The sequence below is a fragment of the Dipodomys spectabilis genome, unplaced genomic scaffold, assembly GCF_019054845.1.
Source record: "Dipodomys spectabilis isolate Male_0828 unplaced genomic scaffold, ASM1905484v1 ptg000034l, whole genome shotgun sequence".
In the NCBI taxonomy this organism is placed as follows: Eukaryota; Metazoa; Chordata; class Mammalia; order Rodentia; family Heteromyidae; genus Dipodomys; species Dipodomys spectabilis.
This window is the reverse complement of record NW_024870711.1, coordinates 8529742-8546616: the sequence shown is the minus strand read 5'-3', so window position 1 is coordinate 8546616 and position 16875 is coordinate 8529742. Positions and strand designations below refer to the sequence as shown.

The following is a 16875-nucleotide window of genomic DNA, read 5'->3' as shown; positions in this document are numbered from 1 at the left end:
TTCTACAAATTCAAAATAATGCAATGAACCTCCACAGACACATGTCTGTGTACACTTTCCTAAGTATTTCTGAAAAATAAAATCCTAAAGTGAGCTCGCTACCATATCATTTTTCCCAAGTAACATTTTTAGTAGAAGAAATGTGTTCAATGTGGAACTGTTGAAGATAAATAAGAGCTGAACTCATTTGTACTTCCCCTTTTTGCTCTGAACTTTCTTTCAGGCAGGAGACAGTATTCTGACCTAGTAATATTTACATAGCTAATTCAATGCAGGGATTGTGGATGTAAATACTGTAGCTTATTACATTGTAGCTCTCAATAATTGGTATTGATGGAAAATTATCTGAATGATTTGAAGGTCTCAGCTGCACAAGTAACCAAAGCCACAAATGTACATACAGATATGATAGTGAAAGAAGAGAAAAAATCTGTAAAGGAGCTTGGAATCCAGAGGTGAGAAATATAAAGCCAACCACCCAGACCAGCAAGACTGCCTTGCTCTGCTGTCCTTGACTCATATAAAGGAGAATAATTATATCCCTTCCTCAGATCAGGGGGTATAGCTCAGGGGTAGAGCATTTGACTGCAGATCAAGAGGTCCCTGGTTCAAATCCAGGTGCCCCCTTGCTAATCTTTTAGATGACACAGAGCACTCGTCTTGAATAATTAATTCTACTCAGGCCCTGCCTGTGACTTTGTTTCTGGAAGATTGGGTTTGTCTCCAATGGACGATACTTTGAAGAACAAGGACAAAGTCTTACCTGTTTTTAATTCTCAGCATGCATGATAGGACCTGGCAACTAACAAGATCTTGAGTATTAACTGAGAGAATAAATGAGAAAAAGAAATAACGAGCACTCCCTTGGTGCCTTGGAATATGAGCTGTTGCACTGGGTTCTATGTGAACTTCATGGAAGTCTCAGAACCAGTAGCTCATGTCATCATTCTGTGTAGGCTAAGAAGAAACACCAGGCATCATTTCCAGGTTAAAGTCTGGTAGCTTCCCTATTGCTTAGTAGAAACAGGGGGCTAAGGGACACTACTTAAAGCTGCACAGGAATTGAGAGGAAGGCAGTTTCCAGTTTCTGGAAAATGTCCCTCAATAAAAGGCTATAAGTAGAAAAAAGACTGGATGTGAGACCACTATTGAAGGAGTATTAATTCATGGGAGGTTGTGTCTAAGAAGTGGGGATGTAACTCAAAGGCACAACATTGGACTACTGATCAAGAGGGCTCTGGTTCAAACTCAAGTTCTCCCTTATAATCTCAGAAGATGCCTCATGGTGAGCCATTTCCCACCTTCCTGACCTCCATCTTACTGGTGCCTTTCACCTCACACTGTCAGTGAAGGAACAGTGGCACTTCAGAGCTAGCCACTGAGTGGTGAGCTGCATTTCTGAATTGCACAGATCCACAGGCTGCAGACCTGTCTTCAGATATAGGTACTGCAGGTTTCTCAAAGACGTGAGGCTGGTTCTCTTCAGGTTGAGGTTTTGTAAAGCATAACAAAGAAATCAGATAGGCCAATACTAAAGGTGAAGTTGTAGAGAAATCAGTGATGGTCTTCCAACTCTAGAGAAATTCAGAAATTTCCAATATATGGAAGGAATGCTGGACGTAACTGGAAAGATGAAAAGTGCTTATGAGACATATGCAATGGGAAAGGGGGTATAGCTCAGGGGTAGAGCATTTGACTGCAGATCAAGAGGTCTCTGGTTCAAATCCAGGTGCCCCCTTCCACCTCCTCTTTTTCCCATAGGAATTTTAGCTCACATTTTACTCTTTTTTCATTTCTTACAGTTAGCATCCTTTAAGCAGGTAGCTTTGTTCAACCTTCATATTTTATTTCCACTTTCCTCCTTCAGTCTGGTGTCCTTCCGATTCTTCATTTCTGGATCTTCTCCCTGTGCATATGTCTAACAATTCCAACTCAATTGTCTGGTCCACTTGTTCCATCATGGAGAAGAGAGATTCTGTAGTGCTTTTGCTCCAAATGCCAACTATGGGAGGTCTCTGACAACTTCTAAATGACATCTATTCTGTCTTCTCTAAAGGAGATGTGTGGCTGGTAGCCTAGGAAGGAGAGATTTGGCTATTTATGGTGTAACCATACTGCAATGGGAAATGTCAGAGGGATTTAGGCAGCTTCTCTCTTTTTCTGTGGCTGCTAGACCCACTCAAGGACAGCTTCCAATGCATGTAAAGCAGAGGGAAGGTGTTCTTTCAGTTAAGTGTATCAACTTCTATAAAGTTGTTCCTGAGGTATCATTCTACTTTGTATTGCTGAATGTTACTACATAGGTAAAAGGGACTGACAGGGCTTCTTCTCAGACCACACGTGGGAAAAGAGCATTTGACTACAGAAAAAGAGGTCCCTGATTCAAGTCTAGATTATCTTTTTTCTTGTCAGAAGACTATTATTGTTTAAGTCTCATTGCTTGCTATAAATCTGTATAAGTGATTATAACAGTTGATTGACTTTTAGTAGGCCAAATGAATCTAGAAATTTGCCTATTTTGCTCGGTGCTGGTGGCTCACGCCTGTAATCCTGGCTACTCAGGAGGCTGAGATCTGAGGATCGCGGTTCAAAGCCAGCCGAGACAGGAGACACCGTGGGATTCTTATCTCCAATAAAACCACCAGAAAACCGGAAGTGGCACTGTAGCTCAAGTGGTAGACCACTCGCCTTGAGCTGAAGAGCTGAGGGACAGCATCCAGGCCCAGAGTTCAAGCCCCATGGCTGACCAAAAAAAAAAAAAAAAAAAGAAATTTGCCTATTTTAAAGTTTCCAATTTAATTGAATATGGACTTTTATAATATTTCCTATTGGTCCTCTGGATTTCAGTGGTGGTTTTTTACCTCCTTTCTCATTTTTAATTTTACTAAGTTATTACTTTTCCATCTTCTGTCTAGACAGACTGGCCACGTATTTCTCAATGTTACTTATCTTCTCAAAGAAGCAACCTTTTGTTTCATTGATTTTTTTTTGAATATTGTTTCTACATTTAGTTTTTTAAATTTCTGCCCTAACTTTTATTATTTATTTCCACTTTACATTTTTTATTTGGCCTGTTCTTGTTTTTCTAGAAGCTTGAGGTGCATCACTATAATATCTGCTTGAGACCTTTCTGGTGTTTTTTGGCTGTTGTTTTGCTTTTATATTTTGGTGTCAGTCCTGGGGCTTGAACTCAGGGACTGGATGCTGTCCCTAACAATTTGTGCTCAAGAATAGTGTTTTTCTTCTGAGCATATCTGAGCACAGCTCCACTTCCAGCTTTTCTCTAGTTAACTGGAGATAGGAGTGTCATGGCCAGGCTGGCTTTACACTGTAATCCTCAGGTCTCAACCTCTTGTGTAGCTGGGAATACAAGTGTGAGCTGCCTACACCAGCCTGTTTTTGTTTAAACCAAAGGGTAATATCTATAAACTTTCCTTTTGGTCATGACTTTACTGCACCCCAAAAGTTCTGGTAAGCTGTGCTTTAACAGGATTTTAGGAATTTTTATTTCTTCTATGGCCTATTGGTCAACAACTTTTTGTTCAATATCTATGTGTTGTAATACATTCTGTAATTTCTTTGGCTGTTCATTTCTAGTCTCATTCTATTGTTGTCTGATAGAGAACAAGCATCATTTCAATTTTATAATACAATCTAAGATCATATTTTAGAAAATACAATCTAATTTGGCGAAAGATCCATGAGATATGAAAAAGAATGTGTATTGTACAATTGTTGGTGAAGTATTCTATAAATGTCTATTTCATCAATTTGTTCTACAGTATCATTTAATTACACTGTTATTTTGAAGTTGTGTAAGTAATTTGGGGGTATGGAACTCTTCCAGTATTATAGTGCTAGGGTCTGTATATGTTCATAAGAAGTATTTGCTTAAAGACATTTGGGTGCAAAAACTTTTGGATTCTATCAATGACTGTTATTTCTTCTTCTTTATGCTCTTTATTAATATGAAGTTGCTGTCATTGTCTCTTCATACTAGTTGTAGTTTAAAGTATGTTTTATCATATATATAACTACTCCTACTTACTTTAAGCCTATATTTGTTTTTCCCAGGGAGATGTGTTTCTTGTAGGCAATAATGGTTGGGTCTTACATTTTAATACAACTTGCCATTTTTCTATTTATTAGACAGTATTCATTTTAAAGTATGTTAGAGCCAGGTGTCAATGGCTCACATATGTAAAACTAGCTACTGAGGAATCTGATATCTGAGGACTGCAGTTCAAAGCCAACCTCTACAGGAAAGTATGTTAGACTCTTATCTCCAATAAAAATTACAAAATGAGGAGAAGAAGGAGGATGAGGAGTAGAAGCAGGAAGAAGAGGAGGAGGAGGAAGAATCCAGAAATGGAACTGTGAAGTAAGTGGTAGAATGTTAGCATTAAAACAAACAAGCTCAAGAACAGAGTCCAGGCCCAGAGTTAAAGCTCCGGGACAAATACAAAAACAAAACAAAACCAAAAAAAAAACAAAACAAATATGTTGGATTGCTTATCCTTTTGTTGTCTTATAATGATTCATTTCTATTTCTCTTTTGTTAGTGTATTCATTTAGCAGTGTTCTCTCATGTATTTTTTCTGTGATTGTTTATCTTCTTTTCTGTGTGTAGGATTATTTCCTTCTATGCCCCCATTGTATTTAGAATTAGTGTCCAGAAATCTGCTTCTCTTATAATGGGATTTCTTTTATATGCATCTTGTTGATTCTCCTTTGTAGCTTTCAATAAGCTTTCTTTGTTGTGTATTTCTACCAGTCCTTCTTCTCTGATTGTTCTTGTTTGCTTGGTATAATCCCCCCCCCCCCACTCCCGCTGGATGTGATGACACAGTTATGCTATTATTCATTGAATAGTTTTTTTATATCTTTAGTTTATGTCTCTTCATCTGTGCCCATGAGTCATAAGTTTGGTATTCCAGACACTTTTTTTTGCCGTTTTTTTTTTAAATGTTTTTAACTAATTGATCTCATTCTCATGCTTTATTTTCAATTTCTGTACTATACTTTCAACTTGTTCTGTCTTACTATGCTATCAAGAATTTATTTGGGTCGGGCGCTGGTGGCTCACGTCTGTAATCCTAGCTACTCAGGAGGCTGAGATCAGAGGATCGCGGTTCAAAGCCACCCCGGGCAGGAGAGACCGTGAGACTCCTATCTCCAATAAACCACCAGAAAATCAGAAGTGGCACTGTAGATCAAGTGGTAGAGCACTCGCTTTAAGCTGAAGAGCTGAGGGACAGTGTCCAGGCCCAGAGTTCAAGCCCCACGACCCACCAAAAAAAAAAAAAAAAAGAATTTATTTGGGCTATTAAGTTCTGCATTTTCAATATTTCAATTGGATATTTTCAAGGTTTCTTTATTTTCATTGACTTTCTCTTTCTTGTTGTACATTTCTTCTGTTCAATTTTTTATTTGAACTGTTTGAGCTCAGTAAATTGTTAATTCCTCTATAAATATGATATGAAGTATACCATGGAGAGGAAAAATTTCTTTTTTTTGTATTTGTTTTTTTGTCGGTCGTGGGGCTTGAACTCTGGGCCTGGGCGCTGTCCCTCAGCTCTTCAGCTCAAGGTGAGCGCTCTACCACTTGAGCTACAGCGCCACTTCCGGTTTTCTGGTGGTTTATTGGAGATAGGAGTCTCACAGTCTCTCCTGCCCGGGCCGGCTGTGAACCTCGATCCTCAGATCTCAGCCTCCTGAGTAGCTAGGATTACAGGCGCGAGCCACCAGCGCCCGGCTGAGAGGAAAATTTTAAATCATTAGCTCCAAACTGTCTGTGAATCTGAATATCCTCAGAGCTTATTAGACAAAACCTTCATCACAGGTCACTTCCCAGAGAGCCTATTGTAGGAGTTCTGAGTTGGAATCCTCCAGTTTTTCTTTGCGCTCTGCTCCGGTCCTCTTTTCTAATAGGTTTGTGGAGCCAATTCTCTCTGTCACTCATCTAGATGAGTCTGAAAGACGTGCTGACAGCAAGCCCCCATGATTTAACACTTCTGCCCCCATGATTTAATGCTTCTGCCCCATGAATTAACGATTCTGCCCCCATTATTTAACGCTTCTGCCCCCATGATTTAACGCTTCCGCCCCCATGATTTAACACTTCTGCCATGCCAGGAACTCGGGAGGAGCATTCTGGTTATTGTAGAGGCGGCAGTCATAAGTGCAGAGACAGTATGTGATGACAGAGAACCTGCCAGTGATAATCACAGGTTGGCAACCAGTAGGTGCTCATGAAGGCTTAGTGTGCTAAATAGACATGCTTAAGTAGGTGGGGGTATAGCTCAGGGGTAGAGCATTTGACTGCAGATCAAGAGGTCCCTGGTTCAAATCCAGGTGCCCCCTTGCTAATCTTTTAGATGACACAGAGCACTCCTCTTGTATAATTAATTCTACTCAGGCCCTGCCTGTCACTTTGTTTCTGGAAGATTGGGTTTGTCTCCAATGGACGATACTTTGAAGAACAAGGACAAAGTCTTACCTGTTTCTAATTCTCAGCATGCATGACAGGACCTGGCAATTGACAAGATCTTGAGTATTAACTGAGTGAGTAAATGAGAAAAAGAAATAACGAGCACTCCCTTGGTGCCTAGGAATATGAGCTGTTGCACTGGGCTCTATGTGAACTTCATGGAAGGCTCAGAACCAGTAGCTCTTGTCATCATTCTGTGTAGGCTAAGAAGAAACACCAGGCATCATTTCCAGGATAAAGTCTGGTAGCTTCCCTATTGCTCAGTAGAAACAGGGGGCTAAGGGACTCTACTTCAAGCTGCACAGGAATTGAGAGGAAGGCAGTTTCCAGTTTCTGGAAAATGTCCCTCAATAAAAGGCTATAAGTAGAAAAAAGACTGGATGTGAGACCACTATTGAAGGAGTATTAATTCATGGGAGGTTGTGTCTAAGAAGTGGGGATGTAACTCAAAGGCACAACATTGGACTACTGATCAAGAGGGCTCTGGTTCAAACTCAAGTTCTCCCTTATAATCTCAGAAGATGCCTCATGGTGAGCCATTTCCCACCTTCCTGACCTCCATCTTACTGGTGCCTTTCACCTCACACTGTCAGTGAAGGAACAGTGGCACTTCAGAGCTAGCCACTGAGTGGTGAGCTGCATTTCTGAATTGCACAGATCCACAGGCTGCAGACCTGTCTTCAGATATAGGTACTGCAGGTTTCTCAAAGACGTGAGGCTGGTTCTCTTCAGATTGAGGTTTTGTAAAGCATAACAAAGAAATCAGATAGGCCAATACTAAAGGTGAGGTTGTGGAGGAATCAGTGATGGTCTTCCAACTCTAGAGAAAATCAGAAACCTCCAATATATGGAAGGAATGCTGGATGTAACTGGAAAGATGAAAAGTGCTTATGAGACACCTGCAATGGGAAAGGGGGTATAGCTCAGGGGTAGAGCATTTGACTGCAGATCAAGAGGTCTCTGGTTCAAATCCAGATGCCCCCTTCCACATCCTCTTTTTCCCATAGGAATTTTAGCTCACATTTTACTCTCTTTTCATTTCTTACAGTTAACATCCTTTAAGCAGGTAGCTTTGTTCAACCTTCATATTTTATTTCCACTTTCCTCCTTCAGTCTGGTGTCCTTCCGATTCTTCATTTCTGGATCCTCTCCCTGTGCATATGTCTAACAATTCCAACTCAATTGTCTGGTCCACTTGTTCCATCATGGAGAAGAGAGATTCTGTAGTGCTTTTGCTCCAAATGCCAACTATGGGAGGTCTCTGACAACTTCTAAATGACATCTATTCTGTCTACTCTAAAGGAGATGTGTGGCTGGTAGCCTAGGAAGGAGAGATTTGGCTATTTATGGTGTAACCATACTGCAATGGGAATTGTCAGGGGGATTTAGGCAGCTTCTCTCTTTTTCTGTGGCTGCTAGACCCACTCAAGGACAGCTTCCACTGCATGTAAAGCAGAGGGAAGGTGTTCTTTCAGTTAAGTGTATCAACTTCTATAAAGTTGTTCCTGAGGTATCATTCTACTTTGTATTGCTGAATGTTACTACATAGGTGAAAGGGACTGACAGGGCTTCTTCTCAGACCACACGTGGGAAAAGAGCATTTGACTACAGAAAAAGAGGTCCCTGATTCAAGACTAGATTATCTTTTTTCTTGTTAGAAGAATCTTCATTATTGTGTGGGTCTCATTGCTTGCTATAAATCTGTATAAGTGATTATAACAGTTGATTGACTTTTAGTAGGCCAAATTTGCCTGTTTTAAAGTTTCCAATTTAATTGAATATGGATTTTTATAATATTTCCTATTGGTCCTCTGGATTTCAGTGGTGGTTTTTGTACCTCCTTTCTCATTTTTAGTTTTACTAAGTTATTACTTTTCCCTTTACTGTCTAGTCAGACTGGCCAGGTATTTCTCAATGTTATTTATCTTCTCAAAGAAGCAACTTTTTGTTTCATTGATTTTTTTGTATATTGTTTCTACATTTAGTTTTTTTAATTTCTGCCTTTAAGTTTTATTATTTATTTCCACTTTACATTTTTTATTTGGCCTGTTCTTGTTTTTCTAGAAGCTTGAGGTACATCACTATAATATCTGCCCGAGACCTTTCTGGGGCTTTTGGCTGTTGTTTTGCTTTTATTTTTGGTGTCAGTCCTGGGGCTTGAACTCAGGGACTGGATGCTGTCCCTAAGAATTTGTGCTCAAGAATAGTGTTTTGCTTCTGAGCACATCTGAGCACAGCTCCACTTCCAGCTTTTCTCTAGGTAACTGGAGATAGGCGTGTCATGAACTTTCCTGACAGGCTGTCTTTAAACTGTAATCCTCAGGTCTTAACTTCTTGTGTAGCTGGGATTACAAGTGTGAGCTGCCTACACCAGTGTGTTGTTGTTTTTTTTTTAACAAAAGGGTAATATCTATAAACTTTCCTTTTGGTCATGACTTTACTGCAAGCCAAAAGTTTGGTAAGCTGTGCTTTTGCAGGATTTTAAGAATTTTTATTTCTTCTATGGCCTATTGGTCAACAACTTTTTGTTCAATATCTATGTGTTGTAATACATTCTGTAATTTCTTTGGCTGTTCATTTCTAGTCTCATTCCATTGTTGTCTGATAGAGAACAAGCATCATTTCAATTTTATAATACAATCTATGATCATATTTTAGAAAATACAATCTAATTTGGGGAAAGGTTCATGAGATTCCAAAAAGAATGTGTATTGTACAATTGTTGGTGAAGTATTCTATAAATGTGTATTAAATCAATTTGTTCTACAGTATCATTTAATTATGCTGTTTTTTTTAATCTGTGTAAGTGATTTGGGGGTATGGAACTCTTCCAGTATTATAGTGCTGGGGTCTGTATATGCTCATAAGAAGTATTTGCTTAAAGACATTTGGGTGCAAAAACTTTTAGATTCTATCAATGACTGGTATTTCTTCTTCTTTATGCTCTTTATTAATATGAAGTTGCTGTCATTGTCTCTTCATAGTATTTGTAGTTTAAAGTATGTTTTATCATCTATATAACTACTCCTACTTACTTTAAGCCTATATTTGTTTTTCCCAGGGAGATGTGTTTCTTGTAGGCAATAATGGTTGGGTCTTACATTTTAATACAACTTGCCATTTTTCTATTTATTAGACAGTATTCATATTAAAGTAAGTCGGAGCCAGGTGTCAATGGCTTACATCTGTAAAACTAGCTACTGAGGAATCTGATATCTGAGGACCGCAATTCAAAGCCAGCCTGCACAGGAAAATCTGTTAGATTCTTATCTCCAATAAAAATTACAAAAGGAGGAGAAGAAGGAGGAGGAGGAGGCAGAGGAGAAATCCACAAGTGGAACTGTGAAGTAAGTGGTAGAATATTAGCATTAAAGAAAACAAGCTCAGGGATAGGAAGTTGGCTCAGTGGTAGAGTGCTTGCCTTGCAAGCATGAGGCCCTGGGTTCGATTCCTCAGCACCACATAAGCAGAAAAAAGCCAGAAGTGGTGCTGTGGCTCATTGAGCTGAAGAGCTGAGGGATAGTGCCCAGAGTTCAGGCCCCACAACTGTCAAAAAAAGAAAAAAACAAGCTCAGGGGGTGGGGGGGAGGCTAGGAAGGGATGGAAAGGGGAAACAAAGGAGGAGGCTACAATGCTTGATAAGAAATGTACTCATTATCTTGCCCATGTAATTGTAACCCGTCTGTACAGTATTTTCACAATAAAAAATAAATTAATTTTAAAAAAATTAAAAGAAAAAAAAAAAACAAGCTCAAGAACAGAGTCCAGGCCCTGAGTTAAAGCTCCAGGACAAATACAAAAACCAAACCAAACCAAACAAACAAATATGTTGGATTTCCTGTCCTTTTGTTGTCTTATAATGCTTCATTTCTATTTCTCTTTTGTTAGTGTATTCATTTAGCAGTGTTCTCTCATGTATTTTTTCTGTGATTGTTTATCTTCTTTTCTGTGTGTAGGATTATTTCCTTCTATGCCCCCATTGTATTTAGAATTACTGTCCAGAAATCTGCTTCTCTTATAATGGGATTTCCTTTATATACATCTTGTTGATTCTCCTTTGAAGCTTTCAATAAGCTTTCTTTGTTGTGTATTTCTACCAATCCTTCTTCTCTGATCGTTCCTGTTTGCTTAGTATAACCCCCCCTTGATGTGATGACACAGTTCTGCTATTTTTCATTGAATAGATTTTTTTATATCTTTAGTTTATGTCTCTTCATCTGTGCCCATGATTCATAAGTTTGGTCTTCCAGACACTTTTTCTTAGCGGGTTTTTTTTTAAATGTCGTTGACTAATTGATCTGATTCTTATGCTTTGTTTTCAATTTCTATACTATATTTTCAACTTGTTCTGTTTTACTATGTTATCAAGAATTTATTTGGGCTATTAAGCTCTGCATTTTCAATATTTTTATTTGATATTTTCAAGATTTATTTATTTTCATTGACTTTCTCTTTCTTGTTGTACATTGTCTTCTTCATTTTGTTCAACTGTTCATTTTAACTGTTTGAGCTCAGTCAATTGTTAATTCCTCAATATGATATGAAGTATACCATGGAGAGGAAAAGCTTAAATCATTAGCTCCAAACTGTCTGTGAATCTGAATGTGCTCAGAGCTTATTAGAGACAACCTTTATCACAGGTCACTTCCCAGAGACCCTGTTGTAGGAGGTTTGAGTTGGAATCCTCCAGTTTTCCTTCGAGGTCTGCTCCAGTCCTCATTTCCAAAAGTTTTCTGTGGAGCCAATTCTCTCTGTCACTCATCTAGATGAGTCTGAAAGACGTGCTGACAGCAAGCCCCCATGATTTAATACTTCTGCCCCCATGATGTAATGCTTCTGCCCCCATGATTTAACGCTTCTGCCATGCCAGGAACTCGGGAGGAACATTCTGGTTATTGTAGAGGCGGCAGGCATAAGTGCAGAGACAGTATATGATGACAGAGAACCTGCCAGTGATAATCACAGGTTGGCAACCAGCAGGTGCTCATGAAGGCTTAGTGTGCTAAGTAGACATACTTAAGCAGGTGGGGGTATAGCTCAGGGGTAGAGCATTTGACTGCAGATCAAGAGGTCCCTGGTTCAAATCCAGGTGCCCCCTTTCTTTTTTACATGCCAGATTGAAAAATGCCTAAAGTAGATAATAAAAATAACGAGCCTTGACACTCATCTTGGCGCTATTGCTCCCATGTTGTCCCAGGAATGACCTGTACTATGTCCTTCTGTATCCTATATTCTGGGCAGGCCCTTTCGGAGTCATTTCTGAAAGGATTCAGCAGATCTGTCTATGGCTAGTTACACTATACCACAGACTTACCTCAAGGAAAAGTCTTTGCCACTCATTGTGGAAAATCTGTGAGGTCATGGGCTTCTCCTGGGGAAAGTCTTGTCACCAACATCGGAAGTCTTTTCTGGACCACTGTGTGTCATGCTCCTTGATTCATGATCCACAGGCAGCTGCTGAGCTTCCTAACACTTCTGTAGAAATGTTTTTACATATAGGTTTATTTCGATTAAATCGTTTTGAAGGCTGAGGACAGTATTTTGTCTGTTGCTATGTGCTTGACATGGATTATAGGACCTGTCACCCAAAATTCTAGACTTTTGTTGAGTGGATGAGTCATGCAATGAAACAATTTTCTTCCTCTTGAGTCCTTGGAACATGGGGCTCTCCTTGGGCTATGAGCTACTCGATTTAGAGCCTAATTACTGTCTATGGATTTAGGGTGAATATCAGAATCAGGTGCCCTTTTCAGGTCACAGGTGGTCCCTCACCAGAACTCAAGAGAGGATTAAGGAAAGCTAGTTAAGTTTGGAGAGGGGAAATGTATGAGGACAGGCTTCAGTAGGAAAAGCTTGTGAGTTTCTTGAACATGGAAAGGTGATACTGGTAATAAATATGTTGGCAGTGGGTGTGGTACCATAGTTGAAGAAGTACTAATAAAAGGTTCCATGTAATTGGGGGTATAGCTCAGGGGTAGAGCATTTGACTGCAGATCAAGAGGTCCCTGGTTCAAATCCAGGTGCCCCCTATTTTTGATTAAGTAGATGTTTCTATAACAGCTTCTTTCTCCTCAGTAGATATCAGAGGAATTTTTTTTTTCCGGAACTAGTAAATTGGGAGGCTTTAATATGCTGGTTCTAAATGTAAATTAGAATCATTTTAAGAGCCTATAAAAGCACCATTCCCATGCCCCACCCCAGACCAATTAAATTAGGACATATTAGTGGGGCTCAGGTACAGTAAAAATCTCCCCAGTGTCCTCTAGACTGTAGCTGAGGTGAGAATTGGTTTGGTGGAAGCTCTGGGAAGTCTTCCCTGTCTGAATCTTCCTCATTCCAGCTCTGGCTGTCATCTGTGTTCTGAACCTTGTGTCTATGACATTCCCTTATGCTGTGTGCATCCTCATCATGAAATACACTTTGTTATGTGTAAAAAATCCTTATGTGCACAACACTGACCACTGGATTGAACAGAATCTGTCAGAGACAATTGCTTTTTCAGTACCCTTTAGTTTTCTTAATTTTTCCTTTATCCATGCATTCACCCTGGAGTTGGGTTAAATTAGTCTTTTTTCACAGCTATCAGCATCTATGGCCCAGTGAGAGGGCCTTCATCAGTCTTAGAGAGTTGGCAGAGAGTGAAGTATCAGCATAGTAAGTAAATTCTGTCTTGTGTCTAGCTTATGTGCCACTTAAAGTAAACATTATGTCTTAGTCAACCTTTAAAGACAATCCCTGTAGAAAGCATCAATGTACCTTATCAACTATCTCAAAATTGAAGACTGTAATGGCTTTCTGTGATTTTTGTAAAACAAATTGCTTTTTTTGGTAGAACATCTCAGAAGTTGTGTGGGCTCACATATGTAGCTGATTAAGTACAGTTCATTAATTTTTATTATATTTCACATTAATTATCTTTCATTACTTCTTTTTATAACTAAAACACATTTCATGATGAATCAGATTTTTATAAACAATGATAGTTTATACCTTAGATGAATTACAGATTCTTGTAATAAAACTATTTTGGAGGAACAAAGTCTTAATTTCTACACTGAATGGAAGAGAAACAACCATTTAAAATGGAGGCTGGTCAATGAAGGCTTGCTCTGGCTTTGTGTGAAGCAAGTGGTGTCTTATTTTACTCCTGAATTGTAAATATTCTTTGTCCTCCAATCTCTCTTATCTGTGCATAACACTAGTGTCTGAAACCACAGAACTTGCTCTGTGGTGTGCCTTACAGGCTCCTTCAGAAAAATGGAAAGATTTTCTTAACAATAGACTCACTTTTTCTTTAGTGCTTTTTCTTCCTTAAAACCTTTCAATATTCCAGTTTTGTGACTACCCAGAAATTTGACTTGGAATTGAACATTGGTCCCTTCCCCCTCCCAGCCTCAGCTGCCAGCTAAGGATCCTGAGAAGATACCTGTAGTGTCAGCCTCCTTTCTGCCCCCTCCTTCCTGTCTCAGCCCTCTGCCCAATTCTGGCAGCCCTCTGGAGACTCCACCTTTCCTAGAACTTCCCATCAGCATACACACCTGATAGATTTCCTAGACACCATCTCTTAGACCTCCCTCACCTGGGGCCCCTACAGCTCCAGGTTCTCTGTCTTCCATTTGAGACTTCACCTCTTTAGGGATCGTCCCCCTCTGATCCCAGTGCTCCTCACCCTCACTCAGGTCTTCGAGGGTGTTTCACATGCCCTGGCTTTCATGGACCATTTCAGAACCTGGATAACAATCGCATTTTCCTCCCCTTACTATAATGTCCTTCCTGAGAGTGTCAAGAACTTAATGATGCTGGCATGTGGCTTAGTGTTAGAGGGTTTGCCTAGCATGCATGAAGCCCTGGGTTGAATTGCTCAGTACTATATAATCTAAAAAAGCTGAAAGTGGTGCTGTGGCTTACGTGGTAGAGTGCTAGCCTTGAACAAAAGAAGGGACTGTGTCCAGGCCCTGAATTCAAACCCCAGGACTAGCGGGAAAAAAAAAAAAAAAAGGAATCTAATGCTTAGACAGTTTCAGGTTTTGTAAGCCTAAAAAAGAATCAGAATGAATATTTAAGACAAAAGGTATTTCTCATTGCATACTTGCATTGCAGCATCCGTATGTGCTAGCAGTTTGGACATGTTTCATCTTTTATGCCTGAATCGTATTCCACCTTGTGATCTGCCATCATGTTTTAATCACTATTTGCATGGCTACCTTTAATCAGTATTTAGATGGTGACAAGTTTTCTACAAATTCAAAATAATGCAATGAACCTCCACAGACACATGTCTGTGTACACTTTCCTAAGTATTTCTGAAAAATAAAATCCTAAAGTGAGCTCGCTATCATATCATTTTTCCCAAGTAACATTTTTAGTAGAAGAAATGTGTTCGATGTGGAACTGTTGAAGATAAATAAGAGCTGAACTCATTTGTACTTCCCCTTTTTGCTCTGAACTTTCTTTCAGGCAGGAGACAGTATTCTGACCTAGTAATATTTACATAGCTAATTCAATGCAGGGATTGTGGATGTAAATACTGTAGCTTATTACATTGTAGCTCTCAATAATTGGTATTGATGGAAAATTATCTGAATGATTTGAAGGTCTCAGCTGCACAAGTAACCAAAGCCACAAATGTACATACAGATATGATAGTGAAAGAAGAGAAAAAATCTGTAAAGGAGCTTGGAATCCAGAGGTGAGAAATATAAAGCCAACCACCCAGACCAGCAAGACTGCCTTGCTCTGCTGTCCTTGACTCATATAAAGGAGAATAATTATATCCCTTCCTCAGATCAGGGGGTATAGCTCAGGGGTAGAGCATTTGACTGCAGATCAAGAGGTCCCTGGTTCAAATCCAGGTGTCCCCTTGCTAATCTTTTAGATGACACAGAGCACTCGTCTTGAATAATTAATTCTACTCAGGCCCTGCCTGTGACTTTGTTTCTGGAAGATTGGGTTTGTCTCCAATGGACGATACTTTGAAGAACAAGGACAAAGTCTTACCTGTTTCTAATTCTCAGCATGCATGATAGGACCTGGCAACTAACAAGATCTTGAGTATTAACTGAGAGAATAAATGAGAAAAAGAAATAACGAGCACTCCCTTGGTGCCTTGGAATATGAGCTGTTGCACTGGGTTCTATGTGAACTTCATGGAAGGCTCAGAACCAGTAGCTCATGTCATCATTCTGTGTAGGCTAAGAAGAAACACCAGGCATCATTTCCAGGTTAAAGTCTGGTAGCTTCCATATTGCTTAGTAGAAACAGGGGGCTAAGGGACACTACTTAAAGCTGCACAGGAATTGAGAGGAAGGCAGTTTCCAGTTTCTGGAAAATGTCCCTCAATAAAAGGCTATAAGTAGAAAAAAGACTGGATGTGAGACCACTATTGAAGGAGTATTAATTCATGGGAGGTTGTGTCTAAGAAGTGGGGATGTAACTCAAAGGCACAACATTGGACTACTGATCAAGTGGGCTCTGGTTCAAACTCAAGTTCTCCCTTATAATCTCAGAAGATGCCTCATGGTGAGCCATTTCCCACTTTCCTAACCTCCATCTTACTGGTGCCTTTCACCTCACACTGTCAGTGAAGGAACAGTGGCATTTCAGAGCTAGCCACTGAGTGGTGAGGTGCATTTCTGAATTGCACAGATCCACAGGCTGCAGACCTGTCTTCAGATATAGGTACTGCAGGTTTCTCAAAGACGTGAGGCTGGTTCTCTTCAGATTGAGGTTTTGTAAAGCATAACAAAGAAATCAGATAGGCCAATACTAAAGGTGAAGTTGTAGAGAAATCAGTGATGGTCTTCCAACTCTAGAGAAAATCAGAAACTTCCAATATATGGAAGGAATGCTGGACGTAACTGGAAAGATGAAAAGTGCTTATGAGACATCTGCAATGGGAAAGGGGGTATAGCTCAGGGGTAGAGCATTTGACTGCAGATCAAGAAGTCTCTGGTTCAAATCCAGGTGCCCCCTTCCACCTCCTCTTTTTCCCATAGGAATTTTAGCTCACATTTTACTCTTTTTTCATTTCTTACAGTTAGCATCCTTTAAGCAGGTAGCTTTGTTCAACCTTCATATTTTATTTCCACTTTCCTCCTTCAGTCTGGTGTCCTTCCGATTCTTCATTTCTGGATCTTCTCCCTGTGCATATGTCTAACAATTCCAACTCAATTGTCTGGTCCACTTGTTCCATCATGGAGAAGAGAGATTCTGTAGTGCTTTTGCTCCAAATGCCAACTATGGGAGGTCTCTGACAACTTCTAAATGACATCTATTCTGTCTTCTCTAAAGGAGATGTGTGGCTGGTAGCCTAGGAAGGAGAGATTTGGCTATTTATGGTGTAACCATACTGCAATGGGAAATGTCAGAGGGATTTAGGCAGCTTC

At 39.8% G+C, this 16875-nt stretch overlaps 8 non-coding genes across 8 annotated transcripts; all 8 read left to right on the top strand.

The window, feature by feature from the left end:
• The first annotated feature begins 555 nt into the window (after positions 1-555).
• On the top strand, positions 556-627 carry Trnac-gca. The gene has a single exon. It is a non-coding gene; the product is annotated as a tRNA-Cys (tRNA).
• A 1039-nt stretch (positions 628-1666) lies between these two features.
• On the top strand, positions 1667-1738 carry Trnac-gca. The gene has a single exon. It is a non-coding gene; the product is annotated as a tRNA-Cys (tRNA).
• Positions 1739-6291: 4553 nt separating this feature from the next.
• On the top strand, positions 6292-6363 carry Trnac-gca. The gene has a single exon. It is a non-coding gene; the product is annotated as a tRNA-Cys (tRNA).
• Positions 6364-7402: 1039 nt separating this feature from the next.
• Positions 7403-7474, top strand: Trnac-gca. The gene has a single exon. It is a non-coding gene; the product is annotated as a tRNA-Cys (tRNA).
• Positions 7475-11516: 4042 nt separating this feature from the next.
• On the top strand, positions 11517-11588 carry Trnac-gca. The gene has a single exon. It is a non-coding gene; the product is annotated as a tRNA-Cys (tRNA).
• An 859-nt stretch (positions 11589-12447) lies between these two features.
• Positions 12448-12519, top strand: Trnac-gca. Its single transcript has one exon. It is a non-coding gene; the product is annotated as a tRNA-Cys (tRNA).
• Positions 12520-15279: 2760 nt separating this feature from the next.
• Positions 15280-15351, top strand: Trnac-gca. Its single transcript has one exon. It is a non-coding gene; the product is annotated as a tRNA-Cys (tRNA).
• A 1039-nt stretch (positions 15352-16390) lies between these two features.
• Trnac-gca lies at positions 16391-16462 on the top strand. Its single transcript has one exon. It is a non-coding gene; the product is annotated as a tRNA-Cys (tRNA).
• The last annotated feature ends 413 nt before the right edge of the window (positions 16463-16875 follow it).